The 21955-nt window shown below is 37.0% G+C and overlaps 1 pseudogene; it reads right to left on the reverse strand.

The window, feature by feature from the left end:
- Positions 1–801: 801 nt before the first annotated feature.
- Positions 802–21955, reverse strand: part of LOC122800259 — a 149820-nt pseudogene continuing 128666 nt past the window's right edge.

Genomic DNA, 21955 nt, shown 5'->3' on the forward strand with positions numbered 1-21955 from the left:
GACTTTTGAAATTAAAGAGTTATTATAGTAAGATCCTTCTCTCAATCCTTCCATGAAAAATACAGGAAAGTGATGTTGTGGTCGGGATACCAGGGGAAATACAAGCACTTGATGTTTTTCTTCTTGTGAATCTAAGTAATCTTTTGATTTATTTAAAGCAATGTATAATCCTAGTATTCGGTGGAAGCTGAGGTTTAACATACCTCAGCCTTATAAAAGTGAGTTGGTAAATAGTAAAACAGAAGTTTCATTGATGATATCACTGTTATATTTTACTTGCTGTTATACAGACGGCAGAGTTTATACAGTGGTTCCTCTTATTCATGCTTCTTGTACAGGCTATGTGAAAAGAATTATGTTTAACAGAATAATTACAGAATTTTCTACTCTTTCTTGTCATGTTAGCAAAAACATCTTCTTAACAATTTCATTACTGCCAGGAACAAGATAATCATAAATTACCTGTCTAACCCAATTTGATACAATGAGCAATCATCTCTTAAAGGAACTCAAATCCATACAATCTAACTTTTAAGTCTGATGATTAAAATTGTCAGCTGAAGTATGATTCCTCATGTCTGGAAAGCTAAGTTGCATTTATCTTTTTATATACTGGGCTTTGCATCACCTTTAGATTTCTCTGTTGCTATGGATAATTGGCACTTGTACCAGTTTCAGCAGATGCCAGAGGTTCATATACCCCCTATAAGTATCTACAAGACGTAACCCAACAAGTAAGAATGGCACTTTTTGTCATCAGTTTTTAATAACATTTTAATATTTTTAAACATATGTGCAGGATCTCCACCTCATGCTAATTTAAGAACATCAGTTGTTTCGCACTTCAAGGAAGCAATAAATCAGTCAGAGACTGGGCCAGACTGTGCCTTTTGGTCTCCAATATCATCCACGCTCCCTGGAGTAGTACTTGAACTGGACGTTGAAGATGTTCCTACAGCTCATCTTTTGGAGTTCTCAGTGGGTAATGCTTTACCTCTTCGGGAATCTCTTCACCTTTAGCAGATCTCTTGTAAAATCCTAGAGAATCCAGTACAGCACTGATCTCATCTGCCTTCATGTCTTTCACTAGAACTTTCTGTAGAAATAGTATTAACAGATGAAAATGAGGATAATGTTTCTACAGCATTTGACAAATTCGAGCACACATAGTATACATATATCAATGTAAGCCGGTCAATATTTTTTCTTATTATGCAGTTTTATGTGTCTACTCAAACTTTTTTGAAGCAGCTGCAGATCAAGTCACAACAGTTCTGAGGTCAGAGAGCTTAAAAAAATAGATCTGAGACACAAGTGCATAACATTGTTTCTAATCATAAAATCAAGAGGTATTAATTACTTTTATTGACTCCAGTCAGAACTAAAAATACATGATACTGCTGAATGCATTTAATCTGACCTAGAGAATTGCATCTCATACAGCCATAGCATATACACAGGATAAGCTTTGACTTTTAACAAACTAAATAAATACAGATTGAATACCCCGTTGACACAAAGAGCTCCCACCAAAAATTATGTCCCAAATTTATGCAATAATCCTGAACAGAAAGACAACAGGGTAGTGGATGGCTGATCTCTAGTTCTTTTCTTTTGGGGAGAGTTATAAAGTTGTACTCTGCCTGTGAATCCATGATGGGAGTCATAAGAATTATTGTAGGCATGTATAAAGTGTTGGGGGATACACAGACAGACATTCTCAGGGCCACATATGTGAAACCATGCACTGGTTTTCCATGCAGATGCCAATGCATTATTGTACAGTGGATAACAAAAGAGAGAGGAACATTAAGCAGTATATAAACAAAAAGCCCGATCCTGCAACACGACAGCCATAGGAGAATATCACCTAACCTTTGTACTTAAAAGATATGTATAAGGTGCTGGGTAAAGCATGCACTTACGAGCCTAAGGTCATTCTGTGAGACAAATCCATCTGATGTCAATTATATTCACAACATGTTAAGGAATGGATGGCTGCTGATCAGTCACTGCCTTTAATTTATGCCTGAAATATTTTTTTTTTCTGAGATAGTATCTGACATTCTTCTGATATCTTGGGAATGGCACATTCATGCCAGATTTTTAAAAATTATGATATAGCATACCAGTGTTAAATGATGACTGATAACACTGCACTGCCCTAGCTCTTATATGAATATATGGCTGAACACAGAATCACTGTAAAGGAAACAACTTCCAGAAAAAAAATTATTGACATCATACATCATTGACTATAACAAAAAATATGAAAACAACATTTCTGTTGAGGAACAAGCCCGCTGCATTCCCCACACTCCATGTCTAAATATAATAACTTTGAGAATACACATCATTTTGGAGGGGGTAAGGAAAAACTCATTTGCCACCACTCTCCTGTGATCTTTTCCATCAAATGGCCTTTTGTTAATGAAACACAAGAACTGATAAACCTAGCTTGACCATTTCTGTTTCTTCACCGCAAGGGTTTATAATCAGCAAGAAGCCTTTCTTATTCATTCACAACACACTGTGTATTGTTTACAGTTACGTGTAAGTACTAGTGATGACATACATATCGTTTTGCTGTTTCCTGATGATGCTAGCTTAATGAATGTGAATCTTTGTCTGCTTTTTATGGTGCTTTGCACTATTGGGCACATGGAGCTGTTGTATTCTGTGAAATTTAGCTGAATGGCCAATACCATTTGGTATAAACCTGACATCAGAGCATTTAAACTTGTTTGTCCTTGCTATGCTCTTTTAATTTATGTAGAAACCTGTGCCACAGAAAACTCATTTGCTGAACAGCCCTGACTGGTTTGTTTACATACTGGAATTTAACTGTCAATATTATGGTTCCTAATAAACATGTAACATGCAGCTACATATTTGTTTTTTACCACTGATGAGTGTATTGTGAGATCTTTTTGTGCTGCTGAAGTTTCCATTATGATTTGCCACATTAAGGAAAGTGTGTCTTAGAGATATGCAGGTAATTCATGCCAGACACAAGGAGCTTTATAGTTACAGAATCACCCACTCCTTCTTGAACAGGAATTGAAATGTAAAGATACAATCATATTTTCAATACAATATCAAGAATGTTGTAGACATCATATGGAACAGGACTGCCATGCCTAAAGTAAGACATTCATTTAAATAATCACTACATTTTACAATACCCCCAGCCTGTGGAAAAGAACAGGTTTTGTTTTACTGCCAGAGTAAAGGCTCGCTATTATAGTACTGCGGTTCTTTCTGTTGTTTCATTCCATACTAAAATGTTTCAGATGGAGAAATTGTTTTCTGCAACAATTTCAGAAAAGCTGGGGTATATTCCTTGCCCTAAAATTGCAGGATTTTGCTATTGTTTATCTTTTTTTCCCCACAGGGTTAAGTTGTCTAAATAGCGTCTGTCCTATAAAAAGAGGGACAGGGTAATCCTAAAAGGAAACAAAAGAACTAAGAACATCACAGCTCTTCAGAATGAAATACAGCGGATCTCTGCATGCTTCCCATTATATGCTGCTATACTAATAATGTACAGTACAAATAACATACCTGAAACATATTTCGGGGGGAAACAGCAGTTGTATGCTATTTCTAAGTTATATAGTCATAAATATTATTTACTTTTTCATTGCCCAATTATAAAATTATGCATCACAAATTAATTTGAACAGGTCTGTTATATACTGAATGGGTACAAATGAGTGAAAGCTAATACAAAAATCAGTGTAAAGAGAAACCAAAATGAAAGTGATACAGAGTGGCAAAGGAATATGGTCTTGAGTACTGTAAGACATAAGTAGTTCCCAGTCCTAAATTTGACTGCATTGGTGAAAGAGTACAGCAATATGGTTAGGCCCTGGTGGAACTGGGGTGGGATGAAAAGAATTTTAAAATTGTTTATGTATACATGCAAAATTAAGCATTCAACTTGCAACAAGTAGTAACCATTAGTCATAACATCTAAAATAATTCCTGTGAAGGCTGCCAGCCCAGCTAGCTACAATTTTGTAAATAATCCTATGTCATCTGTAAATATTAATATGATCCACAGATTTGTCTTACAAATGTAAGAGAACTATATGTTTAAACTATATGTTATGTGCTGAGCTTCAAAAATGTAACCACAGTGCACTCTGCTGGAGAACAGCAGAAATGTATATGGACTATATGCCTGTCCAAATGTTTTCATAGTAGAAGTTGGGACATACAGAGTTAACTTGCAAACTCTGAGAAAATAAGTAAAAAGTTTTACGAGTGTGTTTACCACAAATAGAAGACAGAATGTCTGCAGATGGAAATTCTTTCTATTGTTTGAGACAGAGATAATTATAGGTTTCAAGGATATAATATTTAACAGTTTTATGATTCACAGTTCCAGGCAAGCTTCTAAGAGATAAGTGTCAACTTCTGAGAGATAAGTATTTTTAACAGAGACATGTTAAATATTAAGTTCCTGTTAGCCTGGAAACTAAAGGCAGAGGTTACAAGAATGATGTAATCTGAGATGACCCAGCAGTAATTTGTATTATTAATTTAAGAACTATCTCAGATAGAAACTCAGAGCATTTTGTGTTTGTCTCTGTATCTGAACACATCCATTTAGCACTTGTATTTGCCTGGCTCTGTAAGTAAGTTATTTAGGTTCAGTGATTTCTCTTAGAGATAGGAATACAGTAAGATTAGTTTAGATGGTTTCTGTATTTATGTGAGACTGTCCTGCAATGTTGTTTTAAAGTATTTCCTGTGATTCTGAACTCTGTTGTCACTGTGTTGAGTTATTGAGCATTGGCTTGTGCTGTTATTATTTATTATTAAATATATTTAAAAATTTAATTGTGGATGATTTTATTTAGAGATATTTAAGCTGTTAGAGTACTTGCACATGTATTTGGTGATACTGTATAGGCAACTCTTGAATAGCCTTAAAAGTTCTGGTCACACTTACCATTTGGATAATAGTAACATTACACAGTAAGATTGGGCACCTTTTGCTAAGGGCCATCATGGTAGCTGATAAGAAGTGGTTGGTGGCAATGATTACTACCTTATAATCTGGGCAGAAGGGGGCATAGCTAATAAACCTGTGCCAGCCTTCCCCAGGAGTGTCTGTGTATTTGTATATAAATCAAAATCTCAAAGTGTGTGCGTGTGTGTGTGTGTGTGTGTGTGTGTGTGTGTGTGTGTGTGTGTGTGTGTGTGTGTGTGTGTGTGTCAGCTACTTGGGCAGGGACACAAAGCACTTTTAGCTTGACCACTCAACTGAGATCTTAACCCTATCGCTGTGCCAGTGGGGAGTCTTATTGAGGATTTGGAGAGAAAGGGACAAACCAGCTCCAGACTGACTGTGATCTCTGTGTGCTCTTAAGGGAAATTTTACTTTACTGTGTGTATACCTATCATCCTCCCAATGTGCACATCCCTCACTGGTGTTAGTTGTGAGGACTGAGGCTCCTTGATTAGTAGTCCAGTGCAGGGGCATCACATATTAATTGTTTGGCAGTGGCGGGATGTCCACATCAAATATTAATTGGTTTGTAGTGGTGAGATAGCCACATCACATATTAATTGGCTCGTAGTGGTGTGGATATTGAATTCCTGTAGCTTGTGTACAGTGATCACTGAAGGTTTTTTTCTACTCTAAATCAGCCATGCAGTGAACATTCAGAGTTCATATCACAATTGTTTTATTTCTTTTGTTAGTTTATTCAGTCAGGGAGAGCAGGAAAGCATGTCAGCAGAGGAGTATGGCAAGCTGACAAGGAGCCAATTGGCTGAGATGTGCAAGGCTAAAGGACTGGTGCATGGAAACATCACATAATTGCAGCTTTAGTCACAGCTGCATCAGAAAATAGCAACCCGGAGGATGATCAAACTGGCCATGCAGATGTACAACTCTCAGAGAATGGGCAGCTCAACCTTTTCACAGAGGACTTAAAAATCCATCTGGAGTTAAAGAGACTTGAGTTGGAGGCCAAGCATTTGGAAATAAAAACAGCAGAGAGACTGCAACATCTGGAAGCTGAGGAGAAGGATAGGCAGAGGCAACATGAAAAGGAGATGCTGACTCTTCGCCAGAGTCATGGAGGTAATCGGGAAGGGAGTAACCGAACAACAGAAGCAACAACGGTCAGTAAATTTCTTCCACAATTTACAGAGGGGGATAATTTTGATAGTTTCATTCATGTTTGAGAGGGTATGTAAACAGTGTGATGTTGCCCAAGTTCTCTGGGTACGGTTCCTGACCCCCTTACTCCATGGTAAAGCTGTAAATGTTCTGTCCAAACTCTCTGATAATGACTATCTAAATTATAATGTTAAGAATTGTTTGCTAGAATATTTTAAGCTAACACCTGTAGCTTATAGGAAAAAGTTTTGTGAGCATAGATGCAAGGCAGACGAAAGTGTGTGTGAATATGTTGCTGAACTAAGCACTTATTTTCATAGGTCGGTGAGTATATGTCAGGTCACTACTTTTGAAGGGCTGGCAGACGTCTTGGTGAGGGAACAAGCCCTTGGCACTTTGCCTGAAGACACAAGGATCTGGTTAGCTTATAGACAATGCCTTATTGTAGATGAGCTGGGGAAGAAGGGAGATCTATACCTAGCAAGCAGGGTATCACTGCACAGGAAAGGGACACTCAGTGCTGCTCATAGATTTAAGCCCAGACTGCCCCAACAAAATCTGCCAGTAGCAGGGGAAGCCACTAGTCCAGGTACATGTCCAAGACCTAGGGTTAATATTTTAAATGCAACCAGTGGGGCCATGTAGCATATATATATCAACAAAAGCAAGGTGGAGAACAAAAGGCAGGAGAGCCAGTAAGTGAGAATGACAAAATGCCAAGAGTAAGTTGCCTTGAGACAACAAGTGTGCCAAACTACCACAAGAGGTTATATACTATTTTAGTGAATGGCAAAGAGACCATTACAAAGAGAGACACAGTCTCTGACATAACCATTGTGAAGCCTGCAATGGTTACAGAGGACACTACTTGCCAGGGCAGTCTAGCTCAGTCAGAGGTTTAGGAGGGACCCCATTCCATATACCTTTGGCTAGGGTTCACCTTGACTGGGAAGGTAGAAAAGGAAGCCAGCAAGTAGGTGTGTTTGAGGATATCCCTGCAGATGTCCTGATAGGGAATCATTTTGATAATGCAGTACTGTGTGTTCATGCAGTTACATGCAGTCAGGCTTGGAGACAAGCATGTGGGTCTGGTAGCCTGGGGGAGACCCAGACAGACCACACACTTGTATCCAGAACTGATGAGGTGGTTACTTCAGTGAGGAAGCTACCCTATAGTAGTGAGATTGAAGATGAGCCACAGCTGCTTATGGGTACTGATGTTCCCTTGGACAGAGTGACTGTAAGAGCAGAGGTGAGTAGTAGTACCCAGGCTGACAGTGAGGCACCACTGTCAGTGGATACCAGACTTCCTGTGGAAGGGGACCTAGGAAGGGTTACAGAGATAGAAGTGAGACTGGCTCAGCTCTCAGGCCCTACATTACAAGGCCTGAGGGAGGTAGCTAGTGAAGCACCTGATTCTCAAGGGAAAGGGGAATCTGATACTGGGACAAAGGGTTACTGTATAGAGAGTGGACTCCTGAGGGAGGGTTAGAGGGTGGGAGAATACAGCAGTTGGTAGTGCCAAGAGCTTACTATTTGACACTTCAAGCCATAGCCCATGATATTCCCTTTGCATGTCATATGGGCATAAAACGTAGAAAGAGATGTATTATGCAGAATGTCCATCAGCCTGGGATTTCCATAGATGTAACAGGGTACTGCAGGACCTGTGAGCAGTGCCAAAAAGTAGGCAAGGCATGAGATAAAGTGAAAGCTCCTTTGATGCCTTTACCTGTGATTAAGGAACCATTTCAAATGGTAGCTATGGATATTGTGAAGTCTCTTATTACCCCATGTTCCACAGGGAAAATGTATATTAATATATTATTAATATATTATGCTACCAGATACCCTGGAACAGTAGCTCTGTCCTCCATTGAGGCAGAAAAGGTGGCAAATGGTTTGTTAGAAATTTTCAGCAGGGTAGGTTTTCCAAAAGAAATGCTGACTGACAGAGGTGCCAATTTCATGTCAGACCTGCTAACTTGTCTGTGGAAGTACTGTGGGGTGAAGCATCTAAAGACCACCATCCCCAAACAAATAGTCTTGTTGAGAGGTTAAACTCTACACTCAAGACCATGCTATGGGAATTTGCTGACCAGTTTAAGAGGGAGTGGGACAAATATTTACCCCATCTGTTGCTTATAGAGAGGTTCCCACTAATCCACAGATTTTTCACCCTTTGAGTTAGCATAGGGTGAGGGGGACCTCTAGATTTAATTCACGATTGAGTGGGAGGGTGAGTTTGAATCCCACAAGGAGTCTGTTGTGGCATATGTCCTAAACCTCAGGGCAAGGCTAAAGGAACCGTGGACTTGGCCCAGGAGAACCTGGCAGAAGCCCAACAGCAGAAAAAGGTCTGGTATGGCATGAATTCCCGAGCTAGAAAGTATGCTGTAGGGCAGCAGGTAATGGTTCTCATTCCTGTCAGACACAACAAGCTGCAGGCAGCTTGGGAGGGACTCTACAAGGTGGTAAGGAAGGTCAGTGATGTTAACTACATGGCAGAACTGCAAGGCAAGAGGCAGGGGCACAAATTGTACCATGTTAACATAATGAAACCTTACCATAATAGGGAGGCCCTTGTGCTAAGTATTTGCAGTGGATTGCAGGAGTCTGAGGGAGATCTGGTGATTGATCTCCTCAGTGAGGCTCAGTCTGACACCTCGGCGAAAGGGGTAACAATGTCACAACAGCTATCTCCTACCCAGGTTCTAGAAATCAGAGCAGTGTTACAGAAGTTTGGGGACATGTTCACTGGGAAACCAGGGTGTACCCACCTGGTGCAACACCAGGTAGATACAAAACCCCAAAGGCCTATTAGGCAGGTCCCTTATAGGGTGCCTGAGAGAGTCAAACAGACTCTGTGGCTGGAGGATGTACAGAAAATGTTGGAACTAGGGGTATTTCAGGAGTCCGGAAGTCCTGGGGCATCCCCAGTGATGTTACTAAAGAAGGATGGCAGCACCAGGTTCTGCATGGACAACAGGAGATTAAATAGTCACACAGAGTCAAATGCTTATCCCATGCCTAGGACAGATGAAGCCCTAGAGCAGCTGGATGGGGATAAGTATCTTACCACTATTAATCTTACCAAGGGTTACTGGCAGGTGCCATTGACTGCCAGTGTCTGAGAGAAGTCAGCCTCTGTGACTCCTTTTGGTTTGTATGAGTTCACAAAGATGCCCTTTGGGATGAAAAGTGCCCTAGCAACTTTCCATTGGCTGGTTGAGCATATCCTGGCAGGAGCAGGAGATTTTGGCCTTGCTTACCTAGATGATATTGCCATCTACAGCCATTCCTGGCAAGAAAACCTTCAGCATGTCAGGGAGGTGCTGGGCAGACTACAGAGGGCAGGGTTGACCATTAAGCCCAGCAAATGTCAGGTGGGTATGGCAGAGGTTTCCTACCTAGGACATAAAGTAGGGAGTGGTAAGATCAGGCCAAAACCTGTCAAGGTGGAAGCAATTTTAGAGGCAGCAGGGTTCTACAAAAAATTCATCCCCAGTTATAGTACCATAGCTGATCCCCTCACAGACTTGACAAGGAAGAACAGGTCAGGTAAGGTAGTGTGGACCACAGCATGTGAGCAGGCATTCCAGAAGCTTAAAAGTGCCTTGGGAGGACCCCCTGTGTTAGCCATTCCAGATTACAGCAAAGAATTTGTTGTGCAGGTGGATGCTTCGAACCATGGAGTGGGGGCTGTACTTAGCCAGATTTCTTCAGAGGGGAAAGAGCACCCAGTGGTTTATCTCAATCATAAGCTGCAACCCAGGAAGGAATGCTATGCAGCTGTAGAAAGGGAATGTCTAGCCATAGTGTGGGCACTGCAGAAACTTTAGCCTTATATGTATGGAAGAAAATTCACTGTCATGACAGATCACAATCCCCTAATATGGTTAAACAGAGCCAGCCAGTAAAATTCCAAGTTGCTAAGATGGAGCCTAGGGTTGCAAGCATATGATATGTCAGTGCAGCACTGCAGTGGGGTTAGCAATGCCAATACAGATGGGCTCTCAAGACAGGGAATGGACTGAGGTACACTCAGATAGACCTAACCCTCTCAAGTGGCGTTTCTCAAGGGTCACTTGAAAAACTAGCTTGAGTTCTCTGGGGGGGAGGGATGTGAAGGCTGCCAGCCTAGCCAGACAGACTTTTATAGATAATTCTATCATTTGTAAATATGAATGTTGAAATACAAACTTGTTTTCTTAAATGAAAGAATATGCTGTGAAATGTTGAACTTAAAACAATGTAGCAACATTGTCATCTGCTGTAAAAAGAGCTAAGTCAAGCATTTCGTGTCTGTCCTTTGAAATTAAAATTACTTAGAAACCCCTTCAACTGAGTAAAGTTTATCAAACTAAAATAAGAAAATACACCATTCTGTTCTGTAAGTGTCATACCTCTCCCTTGTTATGATTAAGACATAACATTATGATTTTGGCTCCCATTCTTAGCCACTCTTTTTCTATTTTTAAACATTTCTTCATAAAGTCAGTCCAGGAGATAGTGTCATTAGTTATAAATAAATAAAGCATAAACTAAGCCAAAACAAAGATTCTGCATCAGTTGCTATACATTATCTAATATATGAAGAACCTATAACTGTAAATAATAAGAAACTGTTCCTCTTTCTGGCCTTCTGCTATTATTTTTAACGAACATTGCTATTATTTTCATGCTTGGAAGTTGAAAAGTATGTGACTTTATATAAGTTTTGCACAAACGAAACAAAATTGAGAACCTTCTATTTAGTGCAGTTTTAAAGATTACAAAAGTAATGGTATATGTCTTTCTTGCTATAGGAAATGCATTCATGTCAAATCTAACTTATATTTGATAGCAATGCTCAAACCTATCATACAGATCAATACAAAATAATTAGATGGAATTCTTTTAGACCAAAATTTTATAAAGATTTTTCATAACTGTCAGGATAGCCAAGTGGTCTAAGGCACAGATGTGAGGACTAATGAACATCAATGTTTTAATCATGTTTTAATCATGTTTTAATCATGTTTCAATCATGTCATTACAAAAATTATCTAAAATATATGCATCTGAACAGCTTTTGCAAATCTGTATTCAGCCTGTTTGTTGTCTTCAGTAAATTCTGAAAACAGTATATAATTGAAACTGGGGATACTTAAAACTAATTAAACAAAAATGCCACATCACCTACATTTCCCTTACTTCATATGTTATAATTAACTCTCTGAATTTTTATTCTCTTTTCCTATCCTGTGCTTGAAATGCAGACGTGTGCAAACCTTATTGATATCATGGTACCTTTATTTATCTCCTGGATAGATCTGTTCATATTCTTTTCTTTATTCATGTGTTCTGCTACATTCAGACCTTTCTTTATATAAATATGTGCTCCAATCCCTCCTTTACAGTTTTCTTCAGCTGCTTTCACTCCCTGTCTTACAAGATACACAGTCCTTCATTGCTCCCTGTCCATTCTACACTGCCTACTTTGGTATCCCGATTCTCAGTCCTGGTTCTCAACAATATTAAGGCATTTTTCATCTGTCAAGGCCACTAGTTTTAAGTACATGTAGCCTAGGCACTGAATCTTGTTAGTCTGCCTGCATTTCTAGGTGCATTTACCCTTATTGATCTGTTCTTGACCACATTACCTTTTTCCTTCTCTACACGTATTCCTGCCTTACCTTAATATATGTAGTATTAGAGGTACTCTGATCATGGGGAGGAGGTGCTTAGATTTGTCACTTTTTTTTAAACCATTCATCTTTAGTTAAATATATGCTTATGAGTGAAACATTAAGGGTAATCTACAATTTTGGTTCTCCTTCTGTGCATACTCATATCCTAACACTTGAAGTGACTTATGAGAAGAACACCCAACTAATTGCGAAAACATACTTCAGAAAACCACAATTCACTATATTTATTTCTCCAAACTGCATTTGTCAGAAAAAATTCTGAGTGGGGAGAATTTTTGACCCTCCACTATAGTGAAAAGCTTCCCTACTATAGACTGAATGTAAAGTACATGAGGCTACATCTCTTCATGTATGCTTCCCTTAATTACATGCAACTTCCTGATCCAAGTTCCCCACAGCATATCACTGCTGCCACAGTTTCTAGTTATGCACAGCAGTGATTTAATACAAGAACTCAAAAAAAGAATAACTCCATCAGCATTAACATATCAAGAAATCCCCCAAGTTCACCACAATAACTTCCATAACAAATAAAACCTTAATGGCCTTCTATTGACTTGACTATAATGCAAGTTTTCATTTTGAACAAGGCCTATAAAACTGACATATCAAGTTTTAATTTAATATAATGCAACCAAAAATGTTTGATATTGTAGTTAAAATAATATAAATTAACCTCAAAGAAAAACAAAAATTACTGACGATCTTATTATATATAAAACTGTAACTGATAAGTTTAATTTAATTTATTATTTTCAATAAAAATTGCCAGTTTATGGCTTTACAACTTTTAAAGTGAACTTTTTGTAGAATTTTGAGAGCATTTTAGTATTTATAAGCCACTTCCACAAAATTATTCCAATCAATAGTTTTAGTGTTCAGCCAATTTTGTGAAGTGCAAAGTCTTAAAAGAGAAAAACACATTATTGAAATGACTATTTTCTTCATGTCAGGTAGTTGTAGGGAAATGTAAAAGAGTTAATTTCCAACCTGTGATATTGATTCCTGGATTAAATGATTCAATTATATTTAGTTGTTGTTGTTTGTAATGTTTCAAAATCTTTTGCATGGGTTCATATGACCAGCATTTATGAATAATGTCTGCATTATTCTCTGTTCAGCTTTAACAATTACTAGTGCAGTTAGGTTAAAATAGTGCTTTATTAACTGGCGTGAGATATGTGTTATTTGCTATCATGAATTTCATGAAGTATATATATTTTTTTAAGAGGAGAGTATTTTAAAATTAATTTTATGTTGATTTGTATAAGTGGTTCCCAACTGATTGAGGGGTTTGGTGTGTGCCAAAATGAGGGACTAAGTATGTCTTATTGAATTTGTTTTATGTACTAATTTATATGCATTTGATAATAACTTGTATTGAGTTGTTTTGAGTTAATAAGTGTAGAATTTATTTTAGGAATTTTATTTTAATGGTAAAATCATGGATGACTGCACACGTATTATTACTATAGCATGTAGCTTGATTAATTATGTGGAGATAACCTTTGGATGGGTCCATTTTTGCTGCATGAATTCAGCAGAACTAGATCTGATTTCCATAAAATCCTATGTAGACTTAAAGCAATGGACTGCTACAGAAATCATTTATGTGATTTTTACTAATATGTTAGGATTACAGTTAATTGGCTGTGTAATCAAATAGCACTCAACTGCAAATTTAAATAAACCATAATCTTATGGAAAGCTTTAATCATGTTAATAAAAAAGTTATGTATTTTTAAATGTTGACATTTCTGGTATCTAAAAAGGTTGTACTATAAATGCTACTTGAATACAATATTAGGTGTTTTTGCAATATAATTGCCCAAGATGGGGTCCATTTTTATTTTATAATATTTAAATTAATAGCAAGCCATAGCTTTTGAAATCTGTTAACTCATTCCCTCCAGTAGAGCTCTTTTGAGTTTGTACCTTTAACTCCTAGTGGGCGTGGCTAGAGCCTTTAAAAAATGAAGTTATCTCCTTACAGTGCCAACAAATACTCATTGATATAGGTCAGATATCAATACAACTGTGTTTGCCATCATGTATGCTTCAGGATAAAATATCAAATACCTTGTATGTAGCATGGTTTAGGAAGTATTAAGGCAAATATGAACAAGCAATATTTGACGCCTAGAGGAGCAGTAGGAGGTAACTGCAGATGCACCTGGAGGCGTTACGAGTAAAGACTGAGTAGGTTCAAACCATCAAAATGTTTTTGAGTGGTGAGTTTACTATATTTGACTCTCGCAGATTTCAGGGACCAGATACATTTTGATAGCATAGTCTCTATATTATGAATAATTTTAGCTAATAATGAGTCATTAAGCGATCTAAAATGAAAAAAAAACTTTTAGGAAAGATGTTTATTTTGATATGGCTAGTTTAGTAAGAAAGTAAAAGAGACATATTTTTGCCTATCTTTGTATATCATTTTGAACATGAGGCAATATTTTTTCAATATTTTGTTTTCTAACTGAGATATTGTTATTCAAAAATATCAAGCCTAAGTATATGCAAGAGTGTCTGATTTCTAATCTGTATAATATATTATGATCATTATAACTGGAAGACATGAGAAAAGAAAGTAATTCTTAATGTTTATTTTGTAGTTTGCATAATATGAAAGGCTATCAATTGTGTGAATAATTTTGGGGAGATCATTATTTGGATAATTTAAATAAATGTTAATGTTATACATGGGATTTTATATACTAGATATGCAGGAATGTTATAATATGATTTTTGGATTAAATTTAGAAAAACAGGTTTTAAATAAATACTGAATAAATGAAAAACAGACAACCCTGTCTCATCTCATTCTTTAACTGTATTTGGTCAGGAACTATTTTATTAATTACTAGCCAGGTAGAGGGATTGTTGTATAAATGTTTTGTATAATCCAGGAATTGATTTGGAAACACATTTTTACATTATTAAAAAGACATTTAATATTAACATGCTTTAGAGGTATCAAATGATAAGGTGCACCAAGTATTTTTGTTGTGACTGTATAAGTTTGGAAGTATACATAGGGTAAGTTATTGGCCTTTACTTTGTTTAGTATTTAAAAAAAAAACAGATTGCAATGGTGAGATAACTGAATAAGACTTTTTGGGGGCTTGTTTGCATGACAAAAGATTTTTTAATCCATATTAATAAAAGGAATTAGTATATAATTAGAAATGTTGGGAGGGTCTTTATCTGGTATTGGTAATAAAATGTTTTGGAATATTTTAAATATACATCATTTAGACCATTAGACAGAATATTATTAAATATTAGATATGAAATTAAAAAAAAAGATAGAACATTTGAAAGCATTTATAAAACTCAGCTAAGAATCCATCAGGCCCTAGTGCTTTGCTTACTTTTTATACCTTTAATGTTTTTACATATTTTTTTTAGTGATACAGTAGCCATTAAGATTTATTGATGTTCATGATTAAGAGTAGAGAAAAACCTATATAATTTAGATATGACTGCAATTCTGTTACAGATTTAAGAGTTTTGTGTATTGCAGAGTTGGGAGAATCCTTCATAGAATAGGTTTACTATGTTTTTATATTTATTATATTTTTATTGCTAAAGATTATTTCTAAGATGGTGGTGGGGATTTATGTGGTTTGACTATACTTGGTATACATTTTGATGGGATTTGTGTCCATTCCAAGTAGTTTGCTAGGATTTTGTACTCGTATAAAGATAGTTGTTTGCTTTAAAAGAGACGTTCTTGTTGTAACAATTTTATTTGTTGTACATGTTCTTTAGAAGGCTCCTCCTGTTGATGGTGATATCAAACATTTATTTGTTTATCATATTATATTCAAATTATTTATTTTTATTTTTAAAATAAGATGCTTTGCTAATAAGGTAGCTTATTATTAAGGTTTTAAGTGATGCCCATTGCAAGTCCAGTTTAATTTCTTGTTCATAATACTTATCATAGAATTCAGATAATTTGCTTAGAATTTCAGCTTTAACCTCTTTATATTGTAGTAATTGAGGGTTTAAAGTCAAATTCTTTTTATTGGTTTGAGAGAGATTTCAATGAATTTTGTCATAGTTTAGGAATAATTGTATGTTAGAATGATCTGAAATAACTCTGGGCTCAGTTTTTAAGTTATATCTATCTATATATATGTTTTATATATATATATATATATATATATATATATATATATATATATATATATATATGTAGATAACACTGAAAGCTGAGAAGAACGAAAATGAGATAACCAACACTGGAAGATCGACAACAAAGAAGACCAACAGTTGAGAATCCTGATGCTGAGAACACCGACATGTTAAGGTAAGTGTGTGAAAGGGATGGACGTTAGGGTCAGGGTGTGGGTAAGGTAAGTGTATGATAGTGACGGACGTTAGAGTAGGGTGTGGGTGAGGTAAGTGTGTGATAGTGACAGACATTAGGTTTACGGGTGGGTTAAGTGAGTTAGGGTTAGGGTGCGGGTAAGGTAAGTGTGCGATAGTGACGGACTTAAGGGTTAGGGGCAGATTAAGTGAGTTAGGGTTAGGGTGCGGGTAAGGTAAGTGTGCAATAGAGACAGACTTAAGGGTTAGGGGCAGATTAAGTGAGTTAGGGTTAGGGTGAGGGTAAGGTAAGTGTGCGATAGTGACGGACCTTAGGGTTAGGGTTTGGGTTAAGGTTAGTGCATATATAGTTGTGTATGTAAGGTTTAGTGAAGGTTTGTAAGGTTTTTGGTGTGCTTGTGTTGTGTGTGTGTTTTTCTGGAAAGTTATTTGTTTTGTTGATTGTCGGGATTGTGGTTTGTTGGGCATGTGAAGTTTCGTGTTTTTGAACTTTCGGTTTTGTCATGTCGGTTATTTCGCTGTCGTTTTTTTGGAGTGTCGGTGTTATCAGGTAGACATATATATATATATATATATATATATATATATATATATAATATGAAGTAGTTTGTGTGAAATTAAGAAAAAAACTATTTCTTGACCATGTCCTGTGTCATGGCAAGAAAAATGTATACTTATTTTTGTATGAATCAGCTAGCCAAATAAGATCAGTAAATTCAAATCTCTCCATTAAATCTAAGATGATTAAAGCAGCTTTTGTATATTTAAAATAACTATTACCTGATTTGTCTATATTAGATCAATAACCACATTCCAATCTCACCCCAAGATGAAATGGTAATTTTCAAATTTGGTTAACAAATTGTATATTTTAAGCAAAAAATCAGTTTGTTACATGGAAGCATAGATGAAGTGTAATGTAAGGTTTGTCAAGCTCCTAGATATTATATATAACATGCCACCATTTCCCTCATTGCCAAAATTACTGTCAATGTTAACACCTTGGAAATTATTTTTAATTATAATTGCAACTACTGCACTATTAGTTCTGACTCCTTCAGCAATAATATTCCTTCTCCATTTTTTTCTAATACTTTATCATTAGGGGTTGGTTATGTGTTTTTTTTTTATTTAAATTAGTTGGGCTTCCAATTTATTTGCCAGAAATTAAAAAAGAGCTTCCTTTCATGTGCTTCTTGAAGCCCTTTTTGTTCCAGCTCTCAAATATCAATAAAATACTTGAGATCACAGCATTGTAATACAACAAGATTGTAAAAAATATTGAATCATTTCTTGTGTACATAAAATGTTGGATGTTGTATAATTTATTGTAGAGAAGCAGTATGCTATGAGTAAATCTGTACAACATTTTGAAATCAGCTGTGCTATTGGTAAAAATAAATGAATGAATGAATGAATGAATAAATAAGTAAATCCATATTGTAGTGAAGTCCCAACTAAAAGGAAACTAGCTACCCTTCTCCCCATCCCCAAGGGACTATCCTCCTACTACACATAGAGAAGAGTATAATAAACCTGATTTAAGGGCTGGTAAAGAATCTTAGACTGAAAATTACTTAAAGTCTAGTAAACCCAAGAAATGTGATACAAACTCAAAAAAGTAAAAGTTCTGAAAACTACATAAAGCATTTGGATGAAGTATTCACAGCTATTCACATGGTCTGCAGATGGCACACCTGTATGCAGAGGGATGACTGTTGCTGTTTTAAATTTGTGAGGCACAAAGCCTATTTGGAGGCTACATTTGAATAGCAGTTCCAGAGGCCCTGATAAGTCATGTTTCATGCTATTTAGATGGCATTCTGAGATATTGTCTGGGCCCATTTATGCAGTGTTTTTGGCCTTAGAGAGAGCATTAAGGACCTGTTCCCTAATGATAGCAGGGGAGTTATATTTGATGGTATTTCCTGAGCGGAGGGTGAGAGAGAGAAAGGGATAAAGTTGGAGATGAATTTCTCAGTCAGTAGGTTTGCTATATCTTCTGGCTCAGTTCAGGTGTCTCCATTAACAATGAGTTCTGCTCACAATTGTGTATTGCCTTTGAGGTTGCAGACATAACTAAATAATTATTTGTGTTTTTCCTTGGCCTAAGAGGCCAAATTTACCTGATATTTGGTTTTGGTAGATATTATTTGGCCCTGAGTTATTTGTTTAGTTTGAAGAGAGTACTTATATCCTGCTGGGTGCTACACCTTCAAATTTTTGCCACAATTTATTCCTTCTGTTATACAGTCTATTGATGTTGTGATTCCACCAACGTGGCTTGTTTTTTGTTAGTTCTCTTCTTCTTCCTAATGGGTATAGCTGCCTCTATACAACTTCTCTTCCCTTTTATGATCATGGATTCCAATAATAGTCTGCAAAGCAGAAGTTCCTTGAAGACCACAAGAAACATGTACATCTAGTTAGAATAAAAACGGGTCCCTTGTGAAAATGATTTTCCTTAAAATTGTATTGCACAGATACCTCTGTGAAACCTGGAGTCCCATTCAAATACGTTTTGTCTAAACATGGCAAAGCACTTGATTTTGAAATACTGTCATTGATATACACATGTAAGTGTGTATGTACAAAATCATGGTGGTAGCACTGATACACTCAAGCTAGTCATGTACAAACAGATATAAAGTACTTAAACCAGTTGAGTTTGCTCATCTAAAGACAAAAGATAAAGGGAAGTCCACAGTATAAATATAGCAAAGAAGCTGACATGTTGTTAGTCATACATCTTAGTAAGGCTGCAGCTAAGATATATGGGTACAGAGAGTCCCCTGAGTCCTGGCCAAATTTGGGAAATGAGCAAACACAGATGGAGTATTCATGCATTAAACTGTGAGGCTTAAACGTTTTTAGGGAAGAATATACAAATATTAAATATAGCTTATCATTTAGTGTGGTCCTTGAGTGGTTCAGTGGCACAGCAGATACTACTGTCAACTCATAGCAAGAGGTTCTCCAGTTCAGTTCTTGGCTGGGGGACCTTCTCTTTAGAGTTTTTACATGGATTTTCTGTTGGTACTCTGATTTCCTCCTGCACTCCAAAACATGCATTAGGTAGACTGGACAGTTTAAACTGGCTGTAGGTGCCTGTATACATGTGTGTGTGTCAATGGTATGATAGAAAAATCGCAGCACGGCTAGCCACCCAGTGGTGTGAACCTTGTCTCTAGATGATTGCCACTGCTGAAATAGCACTCCATCCCCAAGTGGAAAATGGGAAAACAGGATTACGAGTGGATGGAAGAATTTAGGATGTTCTCATCTTTTCTAAATTAGAACATTACATCCAAATGCTCTACTGTAGACAAATGACAATCACACAAAATACTAACCTTCACAACCTTGCCTTTAGTATCATAGAAAAGGAGTTGAGGTTCTTTATCATCTGTTGAGTCATACTCAAGGTTATGACTATGGCATCTGGTTAAGGCAACACCTTGTAAAACACTTGCAATAATTATAGGATGATACAGTAAAATATTCAGGAAAAATGTCAGCATTTCACCCATCACGTAAGACATGCACCATTCCTCAGTTCAGTCATTAGCTGTTATTAACTTTTTTACGTCTGTTTTCTCCATCCTCCACTTACCATCAGCTATCCTTACTCAGCTGCCTTAATGACCTATTTGTTCCATTGGCGAGAGCTCTGTTACTTATTTTTTCCTGGGTTGAGGACTGGCTGGATCATAGGTGGGACCATCATATGCTCAAAGATGCATCATATGGACAGGGTTTTCTTCTAATCTCCTCATGCATGCTCAGAAAACACTACAATAAGACATGGTGTGGGTATGGCATAGAGATGCCATTCATGTTCATAAGTGACATAAGCTCAGAGATTACCCCTCTTAGGAGGAGCACATGGTGCCATTTCTCTGGTCTCCATAGGAAAACCAGTGCACTTTGGATACCTTTGCATCTACCCCTACCCCTCACCCCTAAGAGAGGTGAGAGAGAGTAACATACTAAGATGTGTAATCCTATTTCTTTCTCTTCCATACCCAATACACTACTTGACCTTCTGCCTTTAGGGTTTTATTCTACTATGCGATCATTAGCTGTTATTAATTAAAAGATTGATTCAAAATCAAATCCTTCAGGTTTATAGAAATAAATAGAATGAAGACAGCACAACAGGCAGCATTGATTTATAAACTTTCTTATAAAATTAGTGTAGAAATACAATTAGTGACAGACTTAGTACTTATAATAACTCAGCTCTGAATATACTTGCTGGTCAGTAAATTCAACTCAGTGGAGAAAATGGCATAGCATTGTCCATGCAGAGATGAAATCTGACACTGCTGAAAATTGTAGATGTTGTTGTCTATCTGGAGTACATGGGAAGATGAGTCAGTTTACCATTATATTGCTGACAGCCACATCCCTGAAACAGCTTCTGCAAAATGCAAAGTGCAACTTCTCAAAACCGCAAATGCTGATGTTCCAAATAACAAAATCTCGCCCACTTTTTGACCCATGGTTGCACTTGTTTCAGCTGTGGAGCAGACAGAAATGTCGATGTTCACTGTTTTTTCGCACTTTAGAGAAGTCGATCGGACAAAATTCGCCGAAATGGTTCACATATGTGCGCATTCATATAATGTGCTTTCGGCAATATAAAGGTAAACTGATGAGTCTTGCTGGATTTTGGTTCCAACTTTTCTAATAGTTAAGAGGTTAGAACTTTTAGAAATTTTAATTTCTATTTGAATAAAGAGGAACTCTTTCCCTATATAGAAAGCAGAGTTGTATATATATATATATATATATATATATATATATATATATATATATATATATATATATATATATATATATATATATATATATGTGTGTGTGTGTGTGTGTGTGTGTGTGTGTGTGTGTGTGTGTGTGTGTGTGTGTGGATCTAGGACTATTTACCGAAATCACTTTATAACGAAACGCTCGCACACAGTTTCATGAAAGTGTTTTTCACCAAAATTGCACTTTCGCGAATAAGTAATACAAAAATAAAAAACATAAACTTAAAAAAAAACAACATTAATCACATTTATGCAGGGGGGCAAGCCCCTCTGAACCCCCCCTCCCCCATGTGGGGGGGAAAGCTCCCTACACCCCCCTACTTTTATATTCTCACTCTGAGATCGCACTACAGTGGGGAAAAGGGAATATTGCCTTACCCCCACTGTGCCATGATCTCACCAACAGCCCTTTTGCAATGTTTTTTACTTTTTTTATTTCTGTTTCGAGAAAGTGCATTTTCGATGAAAAAGCACTTTCACGAAACTGTGAGCAAATGTTTGCATTTCATTAAATTGTGCATTCGGTAAACAGTTCTGGACCCATAGGGAAAAAACTGTTCTGCTTTGCTCGATTCAATCTTTTTGATTGTTTTTCGCCTTTTCCCGGTTAGGGGTCACCACAGCAGAACTCCGGTCCGCTCATGATTGGCAGTGGATTTTACAGTGGCGAGTTGCCAGCCCGACACGAACCTTCAACTAAGGCATGCCCATTCAGCTCGCACCTACCTGGATGTCTTTAACGTCACTCGACCACGGGGAGGACATGCAGACTCCGCACAAAAGGCGCTCCAGCTGAGAATCGAATGGGAGAATCTTGCTGTGAGGCAACAATGCTAACCACTGCACCACCGCGGCAATCTTCTTGATCGTATGTATAAATATTAGAGGTTGTGGTCATGCAGAATGCAGAGAGCTTGTCCCATGAAAAACATTTATTTCTCACTATTTTCACTTATTGTTTCTAAGTTGCA

Source organism: Protopterus annectens, chromosome 4.part0 (assembly GCF_019279795.1).
Source record: "Protopterus annectens isolate FY-2018-M chromosome 4.part0, PAN1.0, whole genome shotgun sequence".
Lineage (NCBI taxonomy): Eukaryota > Metazoa > Chordata > Ceratodontiformes > Protopteridae > Protopterus > Protopterus annectens.